Raw genomic sequence first — 14,147 nt, forward strand, 5'->3', positions numbered from 1 at the left:
CATGTTATAAGAACATGCACGTATTTTTACTGAGTGTTTTCAAAATACTCACTCTTACAATACTTTTCAGATCAGAACGGATCGTGTGGACGAGTGGAAGATTGATCAGTGATGCTTATGGGGTCATCAAGTAAAGTTTCTAGAAAAATAATCGTCAAATTCTATTTAAAAGAGTACCATTATTTTAACTTTTATGCATGGTATTTAATATTTTTCTTAGAGTACGAGCATTCGACACTTTATGTTGAATTTTAATTTACAGTTTGAGATGGGATATTTCAAGATTTTATTTTAAATCATTATTTTGTCGTTATTGAATTGTCGACCAAATTTTGATCACTAAAATAAAAAGTTATATTTCCGCTAAAATAAGATAAAACAAAAAAAGTTTTGATAGCACCTCAAGCTCATTTTTATTTAAAAATAACAATAATAATGAAAAAGAGCTCGGGGCATTACAGAATAATATCAGAACACGAGTTTAGTCGATTCTGTAGACTTGTCATTTAAAATATATATATATAATTTCTGTTATGCCATGGCAAATGCTTTCCTTAGTACAATTTATAAGCTTCTTATTATAAAGGATGTGTGGGAAATTGCTTCATACTTTTATCCAGAGCTCAATTCTGTCTGACAATATGTTCCTTGCTTTATTGGTTACGTATTTATGAAATGATTTTATCATATAACATAGTTGTTTTGTTGTTTTTCTTGCTTAACACCTCACTTTCGTTAGTCGAGAAAACGAAAAAAAAAATCTGATTCAATGGATTAGCAGCTTCAAATGTCGAAATTTTTAATAATCATAGCTGCATTTTACTTGCATTTGTAAACTATTTTAACTACCATAGAATTTGTTAAAGAGAAGTGAGCATAAGTTTGTTATTGCAATTGTGCAAGACATGAAAAATGTGTCTTTGCAATCTATCGTGTATCCAAATAGGTTGGACTTTTTCCATTTGGATTGTCTTGTGTTTTAATTGGACCTAGGGAAACTGGTTTGAAGTTTGGACTATAATGTCTTATCACCTTTTCAAATAAAGTGCTTAGAAATTACCACTGATGATACTTGGATCTCTGTGTTGCAAAAAAATTTTAGATTGATTAATATTGCTTCTAATTCTCGAATTAGATAGACACAAAATTTTGATTTTTCTTCTACTTCAGATTTAGGAAGTGGATAAAATATGTGCTCATTGTTTAATTATTATAGTTTTTCGGTAAAAAACATGGTAATTAATTTCTAAAGTAGATGAAACAATTTTACTCTAGTGGTTTCAATATAACTTGTTAAGAAAATGATCTCTACTTATGGTGAGTACGTGTCTACTTGTTTATGTATTTTTACTTCAGTATGAGATTTTCACTAAACGAGTATTTAACATAAGACCCATGGCATTTAGCGCTCGTCAATCAGCTACCGTCCGACAAACCCAAGGTATGAACGAAATATTATGTTTAATCATACTGTCAAGCATGATTTATGAATTATTTAAGCTCGATTTCAAGAAATGCTCACGAAGTTTAGAATGAAATATGCTGTGTAAATTGTTATTTTGCTTAGCGTATATGAAGTATGATGATTAGTCATTTCATTCAAAGTAGAAACCATAATGTATAATTTGACTAACAAAGATAAAGCATAATTGGACATTTATGTAACAGACATGGCTAGAACTTATCAAATCTCTAGAAAGGTCACAACTTGTAGAGCAGCATTAAACCGTAGGTCCGTCATTCATTCCTATGAGAATTTCGTGACCGACCCAACTCATTCCCTTGTCGAACACGTCCACGAAGTCTATGAAAGATGTATGACAGCTGTGGATGTAGGACTGGAGATCACACATATCGAGGCTATAAATAACCTCATACATTCATTTTCACCTCAATGGGGAAATATGGGAATTATAGTTAGAGATGAGATGCTAGAAGGTAACCCTCCAGAGCACCAAAATACGATCAACTTCAACATATATTGTCAGACACTTCTAGATAGGTGGAGTGAGATCTTAGAACCCCAACCTGGGGTGACAAATGAGTTTGATGACGAGGTTGAGCCTGAGTTTGAGCTCGAGCCAATGCCAAAACCTTAGTTTGAATCGGACCCAGACGAAGATCCTGAATGGGAGCATGAAGATGACATTGAGTTGGAATTAGAGAATGATCATGAACCTGAGCCACTGGTTGAGATGGACATAGAGTCCAGTCCTGAGGCAGAAGACTCCTCTGAAGATGAAACTCCACCAATGAAGATTCGCAGGATTCATAAGGATTAGAAAACTTAGATTCTATTTCCTTGTATTGTGATATTTCTTCCTTTACGTAACTGGAAATAAATAAAAAAATTGTCGAACTATTATATATCCTATTTTCAAGGAGTATTATTAATAAAATAGTTAGTTTCGTGTAAACATATTGAGCTACTTTGTTGTCCAATATTTCTAAAACAACATTTATTTTGTTGATTTAAAGGAAATGGAAAGACAACAAGACCAAGTAGCTATGTTCAGGGACCTAATGAGGGCGGTGCACGACCTTGGTAGGAATCAAGCACCAGAACCACCTCAGAATGGACTGATCAACGCCAACAACACATGATCAATTGTGGAGCAGTTTCGTCGATTCAAACCTCCTTCTTTTGATGGAAAGGCAGATTCTTTGGCAGTCAAAGAGTGGTTAAGAGGGCTGGAACGAATCTACAAACACATGGCATGCACTGATGCACAGAAGGTATCATGTGCCGAATTTATGCTGGTTGGAACAACAGGCCATTGGTGGGAGTCTGCTTCACGCACTAGAACAACGTGCTATGATTTGGGCACAGTTCAAAGAAGATGTAGTGATAAAATACTTTCTCCAATCACTGAGGGATCGGAGAGAGGCGGAGTTCCTATAGCTGAAACAAGGAAATATGTCGCTTGATGAATATGCAAGAAAGTTTGAACAACTTTCTAGCTATGCCACACACCTTGTGGATACCGAACCAAAGAAAGCTAGGAGTTTCGAACTAAGGCTACGTCCAGAAATTTGAGGAATCATGGCATCTCACCATACTACTACCTATAGTGAAGTGCTTCAGCGAGCTCAATCAATTTCTAATCGTCTAGAAATGGATCGGATGACTAAGAAAAGTAATGAATTTTATGGTAAAAGAAAGTGGAATGGACCAAATAAAGGGAAATGATTTGGACAATTTAAGAAAGCCAATATAGGATCAGGATCCAGAAAACCAAATAAAGTTATTCCTCAATGCCTTAAATGCAACAAGGCGCATAGAGGAGAGTGCTTATTTGGGAAAAATGTGTGCTATCGATGTGGCCAAGAATGACATTTTGGCCCAGATTGCAAGGTATATCCACCTATAAAAGATCTTGAGCAAGGGAAGAAAGTGAGAGCCAAAGTTTTTGCTTTAACTCAGGAAGAAGCAAAGGAGGATTCGAACGTAATGGCAAGTATTCTATTAATATCTGAATTACCTGCATATGTTCTTATAGATTTAGGAGCTACTCATTCATTTGTTTCTACCACTTTTATTGCTAAATCATGTGCTGCATATGAGAAAATTGATAGTGTTCTAGAAATTTTCATCCCATCAGGTAAAATTATGAACACTAATCAGATCGCTAGGGCAGTGAAGTTAGAAATGAATGGAAAAGAATTAAAGGTTGATCTATACCTCCTAGACATGAAAGATTTCGACATCATTCTAGGAATGGATTGGTTGGGAAGCAACCATGCAACCATTCGATATTTTGAAAAAGAAGTTATTTTTCAAAAGCCTGGGGAAGAAGGGTTTCGATTTTGTGTTGTACGAGTTAAATGTTCACCTCGACTCGTATCATTCATGAAGGCAGAAAAGATCTTGCCAAGGATTTCTGATGAGTATACATGGAACTCAGCATTCGAAACTTACTATTGGTAATGTGCCGATTGTACGAGATTTCATTGATGTATTCCCTGATGACTTACTTAGCGTACCACCTGATAGGCAATTGGAGTTACAATTGACCTCGTACCTAGAGCATCTCCAGTATCTAAAGCTCCATACAGGATGGCACCAAAAGAACTTCAAGAATTAAAGATACAGCTACAAGAAATGTTGGATAAAGGTTACATCCGACCAAGTACATCTCCTTGGGGTGCACTGATTTTGTTTGTAAAGAAAAAAGATGGATTGATGAGATTATGCATTGATTATAGGGAACTGAACCGATTGACGATCAAGAACAAATATCCCTTTCCTCGGATTGAAGACCTTTTTATTCAGTTAAAAGGCGCAACAGTATTTCCAAGATTGATTTGAGGTCAGGTTATCATTAGTTGAAGCTGAAAGCAGATGACATTTCAAAGACCGCATTTAGAACTCGCTATGGTCATTACGAGTTCACCGTAATGCCATTTGGATTAACAAATGCTCCTGCAGTATTTATGGATTTGATGAATAGAGTATCCCATCAGTATTTAGATCAATTTATCATTGTATTCATCGATGACATTTTGGCGTATTTAAGGAATAAGGTACAACATGAAGAACAACTCAAGATAACGTTGGAGACACTACGGAGGGAGAAATTGAATGTCAAATTCAAGAAATGTGAATTTTGGCTTGAACGTATAGCTTTCCTTGGTCATGTGGTTACAGCACAAGGGATAGAAGTAGATCCTACTAAAATTGAAGCAGTAACCAATTGGCCTAGACCAACAAATGTAGGTGAAGTTCGTAGTTTTTTGGGACTAGCCGGTTATTATCGAAGATTCATCAAATGATTTTCTAAAATAGTCGGGCCAATGACCCAACTAACTAGAAAGGGTGTAAAATTTCAATGGACTGAGAAGTGTGAGGAGAGCTTCCAAGAACTGAAACAGAAATTAGTTACAGCTCCAGTTTTAACTATACCAGAGGGTTCAGATGGGTTCGTTATATACAGCGATGCATCTAAATAGGGATTGGGAAGTGTATGATGCGGCATGGAAAGGTGATCGCATATGCCTCAAGACAATTGAAATAACATGAGCAAAATTACCCTACACATGATCTAGAATTGGCGGCGCTAGTACATGCCCTAAAATATATGGCGTCACTATCTTTACAGGAGAATGTGCGATATTTATACGGATCATAAAAGTTTGAAATACTTCTTCACTCAAAAGGATTCGAATATGAGGCAACGAAGGTGGTTGGAGTTAGTTAAGAATTATGATTGCACTATCTATTACTATTCGGGAAAAGCTAACGTAGTCGCAGATGCTCTTAGTAGGAAGACAATGGGACAATTACCAGTTTTACCCACAGCTCAGCTACAGTTGATAAAGGAGTTTGATAAATTGAAGATGGAGGTTATCATTCCGCCAGCTCAGATTACTACAAAGATTGCAACATTAAAGATTCAACCCACTCTTAGGGATCGAATCACGGATGCTCAAGACAATGATCCCTTTCTGAGAAAAATCAAATCGGAAGTTGGTACGAGTAAAAGAAAAGGCTTTGCAATAGCAGAAGACAATGCTTTGATGTTTGAAGGAAGGTTATGTATACCAAAAGATGAAGGGATAAGAAAAGAAAATATTAGAGGAAACACACTGTGCCCCATATGCTGCACATCCCAGCGGTACCAAAATGTATCGGGACCTTCGTGACATATTCTGGTGGAGGAATATGAAAAGGGGGATTGGTCTCTTTGTTGAGAAGTGTATTGTATGTCAGCAAGTTAAAGCAGAACATCAAAAGCCATCAAGACCATTGAACCCATTAGAAATTCCAAAGTGGAAATGAGAGCAGATAGCCATGGATTTTGTCGTTGGTCTTCCAAAGTCAATGAAAGGACATGATGCCATCTGGGTAATTGTGGATCGGTTGACAAAATCAGCTCATTTTCTTCGAATAAGAATGAAATACAGTATGGATCAATTTGCTCATTTATATGTTAAGGAAATTGTTAGGTTGCATGGAATTCCAACCTCCATCATCTTAGATCAAGATCCAAGGTTTAATTCTAAATTTTGGAAAATCATGCAAAAAGCTATGGGGACAAAGTTAAATTTCAGCACTACATATCACCCCCAATCTGATGGACAATCAGAAAGGACAATTCAAATTTTAGAAGATATGCTCCGAGCATGTGTCTTAGATTTCGGAGATAGTTGGGAGTCTCATCTATTATTAGTAGAATTTGCATAAAATAACAGTTTCCAAGCTACTATTGGCATGGCTCCTTATGAAGCCCTCTATGACAGAAGATGTAGATCACCAGTTCATTAGGATGAAGTTGGAGAAAAATGAATCTTGGGCCCATAAATTATTTCAAAGACAGTGCAAGCAATTGACAAAATTAGAGATAGAATAAAATCTGCTCAAGATAGATAGAAAAGTTATGCGGACCAACGAAGGAAGTCAATAGAATTTGAAGTCAGCGAGAAAATCTTTCTAAAAGTGGCACCACTAAAAGGAGTTCCTAGATTTGGCAAGTAGGAAAAGTTGAGACCTCGATTTATAGGTCCTTTTGAAATTCTAGACAGAATTGGAAATGTAGCATACTACCTAGCGTTGCCGCCCAGACTATCGACAATGCATAATGTATTCCATGTATCAATGCTTAGGAAATATGTACACGATCCCGAGCATGTGATAAGCTGTGAATCTTTGGAAGTACAGAAGGATTTAACTTACGAAGAGGCCCCTTTGGAGATTATCGAAAGGAAAGTACATGCATTAAGAAATAAAGAAGTCGCATTGGTTAAGGTTCGAAGAAGAAATGAAAGTCAAGTATCTTGGACTTTTCAGCTAAATAAAGTAATTTCGAGGACGAAATTATTTTTAGGGGGAAAGGATGTGACGCCCCAACTTTTAATTATATTTTCATATGGAGAAAAATCAATATTGATCATTTTACAAATGAGATAGCCCATGTCTAGCATTGTTGTCACATTAAGGTATAAAGGTTAATATGATAAGTTAACCCATCTAGTTGCAAAAAAAAACTATTTATTATCTTAGTTATATAAATTTATCGTAACTTTTATCTAGGGTCGATTATTTAAAGATTATAGAAAATTTATAAAATATATTAATATTATACTTGTTATGTAGTTGGTGCTAAATAGAATAAATTGGGATCAAGAAAAATTTATTTTAAACTAGGTATATCCGATTAATTCCATTAAAAAGAAAAGTGTTATATTTCAATATAGATATAATGATTTTTCTAGAAATATGTGATATATGATTGTGACGGAAACGTGTATGTTTAACTAAACCTAAATATCCTCACTTCAGTACTTGCACTTAGGAATTTGAAATGGTTTTATAATTTAATATATATACATTAAACATAAATCATTCATTTAATTTAGATAATGAATAATTAATAAATTTTGTTTTGAGTTTGACGACCAACCGTCAGAGTGATGAGACGTGGCTGATGAAAATAAATATTATATCAACTTACAAGTTGAATATTCAAACTTGACTTTTAATGTTTCAGTGATAGATAAGAATACAAGTGGATACCTTTATATATCATATGAAAGAAAAAAATTTCATATTACCTCACAGAAACTACTAATCTCACGTTTATACACACTAACACACGTATTCTGAAAAAAGACTATCATTTTATTTTGCAAAGCCATATTTCAGAAATTTCTTTTGAGGTAAGAATACATGGTGCAAGTGATAAATTCTTATATTTGATATTTATGTAAATTTGGCATGAAATACTATAAGGCCTTCGGGTCAAATTATATGTTAAATCCTTCAGGATTGACCGTCAGGTCAAAGAAAAGAAGTCAAATCCTCCAGGATGGACTTTTGGGTCAATATGATTAAATCCTGTTAGATATGGGGATTCTTAAGAAATTCCTTGAACTATTGGAATCGCGACTAGTTTGCTCTAAATTTAAGACATGTCGGTATGTTATGCCATATTATATTTATATCATGTTATAAAAATATGCACGTATTTTTACTGAGTATTTTCAAAATACTCACTCTTACAATACTTTTCAGATTAGAACGGGTCGTGTGGATGAGTGGAAGATTGACCGACGATACTTATGGGGTCATTAAGTAAAGTTTCTAGAAAAATAATCGTCAAATTCTATTTAAAAGAATATCATTATTTTAACTTTTATGCATGGTATTTAATATTTTTCTTAGAGTACGAGCATTCGACATTTTATGTTGAATTTTAATTTACAGTTTGAGATGGGATATTTCAAGATTTTATTTCAAATCATTATTTTGTCATTATTGAATTGTCGAACACATTTTGATCACTAAAATAAAAAGTTATATTTCCGCTTAAATTAGATAAAAAAAAAAGTTCTGGTAGCACATCGAGCTCATTTTTATTTAAAAATAACAATAATAATGGAAAAGAGTTCGGGGCGTTACAAAAGAGATCGATGGGTATGGAATGGACAAGCGATAGACGTAGTGGTATCCCAATTTTCATAACATCAAGTACATCATATGCAGAATTCTATAATGATTTACAAAACAAGCTGAATGTTGATCACTCTCAGTATAACATGGAACTGAAATTTAAATTCAGCAAGCATGAGATTCTGATTACACCTATGACGATTTCTTCTGATACTGAAGTGAATTATCTGTTTGAATTGAATAATATGCACAAGACTTTTCTTTGCGTGACATTAAGAGGAAAGATGTCGTTAGAGGTGAATTAGTAGACTCGAATGGAGGGGATTACAATGCTAATGATTTTTGGAATACGGTCTAGATAGCTCGTGAAGATGATGTGATTATTCCAAAGACAGTTGCCCACTGAATTCCCTCCATAGTTCATGACAACGAGTGTGAAAATGCAAACACTTTTACAAATGAGAATTTGATCGTTTTATCCTGGCAGAGATATGAGCAGGGTAAGACCTTAGGAGCTGGATCAAGTGAACCGTCCTCTAACTTTTCGCCTGTGGTTTCCGATAGTAATGATTTGTATGTCGAGCAACTGTTTGAAACGAAAAAAGATTTGCAGGGAATTGTGCACCTAATTGCATTGAAATATAACTTTGAGTTCAAAAATGAAAAAATCGAACAAGTCGTTGTTGACGATCGCCTACGTAGATGACAGTTGATGTTAGCGTTTGCGAGCTACGAAGATGAACAGGAATGAGTGCTGTGTAGTTCGCAAGTATACACGGGAACATACTTATGAAGTGGGAATACGTCGAAATGATCACAGGCAAACCCGAGTTTGGTTTATTGGTCGACAGATAATGCAAAAGTATTAGGATCCATGGACGATTTACAGACCATCGGACATCATTGGAGACATTCGTCGAGAGTACAAAGTAGTGTTGAGCTACCAGAAGGCCTAAAAGGCCAAAGAATACACGTTTGAGGATTTAATGGGCTCGGCCGAGGAAAGTTATATTAAATTGGTCAGGTATTGCAATAACTTAGGAAAACTAATCCTGGCTCGACATTTTTTATTGAGATGGAGAGCAATAATTGCTTCAAATTCTTTTTCATGACTCTTGGACAGTGCATTTTGGGACTTCAAAATGCTATACGCCCCATAATTATAGTTGATGGTACAACACTAAAATCTAAATATCGAGGCAAGTTGATTATTGGTACATGTCAAGATGTCAACATCTAAATCTACCCTCTTGCATTCGGCATAGTCGATAATGAGATTGATCTCTCGATTCAGTGGTTCTTCACAAAGTTGAGGGAAGTAATAGGGGAAACCAAGAACCTAGCATTTGTACTTTAATAAATGGTATCACTGAAATTTTTCCCGATGCACAATCATGGGTATTGCATGTACCATACACAAGACAACCTGAAGACCAAGTATTGAGGTGAGGTATCTTTTCATTATTCTAGAAAGCGGCTGAAGCTTATAGTGTTGAAGAGTGTAATAAGTTCATGATTGAAATAAGAAGTAAATCATTCCATGCATGGAATTATCTAACGAAAATAGGGATTGAACATTGGGCATGCTCGTATTTTTCAGGATGTCGATAAAACATGATGACGTCAAATAACGCGGAATCTCTCAATGCATTATTCAAAAAGGATCAAGAATTACTCATCATCGCTCTGATTGAGAATGTACATGTAATACGGTATACATGGTGAACTTGATTGATGACACATGCACTTGTAAAAAATTCCAGTTAGAGAGCTTTCCATGTGAGCATGCAGTCGCGATGCTATATATTGAGGATTTGCAGCGAAAACATTGTACTCTCATTGTTACATGACTGAATATTGGAAAGTCACGTATGCTGAGACAATATTTTCCCTGCCAAACGAAGCCGATTGGAAAGTTTCCAACCATATTCGCCCACTCAATACGTTGTCACCACCTCTCATTGAACTGCATGGTCCTAAACATTCAAGTACGTCTAGAATACTACCTATTGGAGAATTTTCTCGATCACGTAAGTGCAAATCAGTAAGGCATATCCACCAATATTTTACAAGTCAGGTGGGACTAAATGACAGTTAGACCATTTTGTAATGTTGTCGATCTGAAATAAATAGTATTTACATTTATTTTACGATATTTAAAACTACGTCGTAATTTAATAAGCAATTGATTTATATGATAAACAAAATTCAATGTACAAAGAATTGTACATACATTATAAAGAATATAATTAGAAAAAATTTAAATTATAAAAAATTCAAAAAAATAATTACAAACAAAAAATAATTATATTAAATTTATGAAAAAAACTGGTTTGCCAGGAACAATTTACCAGACTTTACACGGGATATTTACAATGGAATGGGTACCACGTGGGACCCTCATGTAATAAAAAATGCAAAAAAAATGCTGGCCCACCTCATTCTGAGAAGCCTGTAAAACCTCTTTAAATTTTATCCCTGGTATTGTAGCATTTATTTTAATTTATGGATCACCATTAAATTCGTATAAGTCGCACACTAATTTATTCCGTCAATTCTGTACCCATAATTGGTTGATTTCATCAACCTTATATGCTATACTAAAAAATTCAATGTACTTGATTGCGAAAATGGCATAATCGCCCCTATAAGTGAACAATATTGTGTTTGTTCGATTTTCAATTACGAAAAAAGTAATTTAAAAATAAATTTACAAACACTTATGATATGGATTGTTTTGCCGTCATCGTATCCAGCACGATGGCTAGTGTATCCTGCACAGTCAAGCAAGCCTATCTAGCCATCAGAAAAATGATCACAGCCACCGGCTCCAAGTTCAACTCGAATTGCCTTTGTGTCAGATATGAATGATCGCGATCGTACACATATATCGTCGAGTTAGCGAATACAATATCTAGAGTAATGCAATGATGATTCACGATCACTGGAATATACATATGCGTACAACCCTCTATGACTTTTTCCCGACACTCGACGACAGCCCGATGACCCATTCAAGTATAAACTCGGGCACCGTGTACTCGTTACCCATAAGTTGGAGCGACTCAATGGTAACTACACGGAAGAATTTCGTGTTCAGTATTATTCGCCTAGGAATGTGGAACGATCGTAGATATCTCTCAGCTCGATCGCGCAACAAGTTCATGGCCAGATCAATGTGCTACATTAAGAAAAACAAAAAAGAATGAGTTATTTCATTTAATAAACCAAACCAAACATAATATATAAAAAAGTTAACAATATTACTACTCCACTTACATCGTCGGCGAGTCAAGCCCCTTGAGTGGTAATATAATGGAACCACTTATACGCGTCAGATATCATCTTTTGGGCTATCTCGTGATTGACTCTAAAAAACAGAGAAAATGTTAAACGAAGCATATACGAGTTATTGTAGTATACTAAAATCATACAATACTTATCCGGGCAATATTTTTCGCCACCTAGTCTCAATGCTTTTTATTTGGCATGGTCGACCTCTCGAAATAGATTGGGGTACATCTCGTCGACGAACCTCATCCTTTTCGTCTTAGCCGTGAAGGGAGAAATGACGTACTGTGATGGCACTCTCGGCCTCTTGCTGACCACCGCTTCTGCACGTCAATAGCACGCTTTTTAGCCTCAGTCAAGGCGATCGTCCTCTTCTCCTCCGTCCCCATCGTTCTCCCCTCCTCTGCCATTGCTCCCGTCCCCGACGGGGTCACCCGCTCCTGCTCTATGAATAAGAAAAATGATCCCAATGAATCCTCCGACCACGACTATCGATGACCCCCTCTCGATCACCCTCTCGGTCGCCATCTCCATTACCCCATTGTCCGCTAGCTATATTACCTTGGAGTGCTGCAATCTCATCCCGAAGGTCCACATAATGGCTACGCAGCACTCTAACATCATTGGATACATCTTCGACCCTCCCTACTAACCGTCGTCCCAGATCGTTGACCTTCTTCATCATCTCTCGACGCAGCATGCCGATCTCCTTTGCTATAACTCTTATCAGCTCTCGATGTAGTACGCTGATCTCCTGCTCTATAAATCCAATCAGGCAGGCATACATCATCAAAATAATGACTCGGACTATGTGATGCTCCCGACGGAAATGATGCTCAATCAACTGGACCGCGATCCTCCACAAACAACATTACGAATTATTAATTTAAACAATAATTGCTAACTCATACAAAACAGTAATCAATAAATTATATTTGATTCACTTACCTAGTCTCGATCGTGGATTGAATCAGACATCTAGTTGTCTTGGGTGTGCGAAACTGCTAATTCACGCACAAGACCCTGAGTCTCCTCTTCCATCGATGATGTCAACTCAGTTATTACTTCAAACTGACATTTTGACATTTCAAATCATTAACAATCATGTAATGATATTTTAAACTACGTACAATATAAATCGCAAATGTATAATATCACATGAGGGTCGTCGAGGAGAGCCGATAATTGTTTTTGAGTGGGACATCCTTCCGCTCGAGATGCTCGCTAATGGTGCATCCGTGGGCAACGCGTCTCCCTTGTCTCGCAAAGTGGGTACCCAATAGGAGGATGGTCTCACACTCCCAGATCTAACAGATAGATTATTAATACAAATTCAAAAAATATATTTTAACATCAGAGGCAATCCATAGGTATCGAATTTACGCACGGCCCCTTGGGCATTGAGTGTGATCTTGTGAAGACGTGTACAGTGTCCTCGAAATATCTCCTACCCCACGAATAGTTGTTGAAGGGATCGATGTCGTCGACGATCTCGAGGTGGAAGAAGCCAATTGCAGTCTTCTTGTGGTGACACTACACCACGCTCTCAAGGATGTAAACCAAACCTAACTTCAATCTGTCTAACATCTGGTTACACCTCCTGATTGTGTCAATTAGCTGAGGCAGATCACCGTTCCCTATCCCTGAAAGTAACCGTCCTACAGCCTATTTCTTCTTTGAGTCCCGTCATCAGCTGCATCATCGCTTGTAATATTTAGCCCAATGATCAGGGCAAACTCGAACATGGAGAAATTGATGACTTTATCCCCCAGGTCGAAGTGGAAGGCATCATCGTCGATTGGACTCAGCAATCAACATAGAAGTGCATCAATAATCTGACATGAATGCTGCACATCTTTCAACTGGTACAGGGGCCACAAAAAGGACTAGCGCAACATACCAGCATACTGATCATCAAGCATCTCCAACAGAGTGGTGAAACTGTCAAAGCTACTGTTCCACGTAACTTTGTGTGGTATCCGTCTCAACTCTGTGTCAAGATGATAATCCATCCTGCAAAAATTCAAAATGTTAGAATATTGTACAAGAGATAATGAAATAAAGCATAATAGCAGAAAATTAAGTGAACTCAATCGTAACTACTATACACAAGACGAAAATTCATTATAAAGATTATTCTATAATAAATATTATTCTACAACATAAATATTATAAATACAAATTTTAAAAAATATATATATTAAAATTAAATAAAAAATATAATATTATTTAATTAAAATTTAAAAAATTAAAGATTTGTTTGCAAAGAATATTTAATTAAAAAATTTTAAATCTACTATATATTAAAAGTGGGGATGGTGGAGAAACTTTTAAATACCAAATTTACCCCTACATATTTAATTATATGCCCACTATATCCACATAATTGGAATACCGATTTAATTAGTATTTACCATTTGGTTTAGAATTAATATAATATAATAATATAAGGAGTGAAATATTTAAT

Source organism: Olea europaea, chromosome 19, assembly GCF_002742605.1.
Source record: "Olea europaea var. sylvestris chromosome 19, O_europaea_v1, whole genome shotgun sequence".
Lineage (NCBI taxonomy): Eukaryota > Viridiplantae > Streptophyta > Magnoliopsida > Lamiales > Oleaceae > Olea > Olea europaea.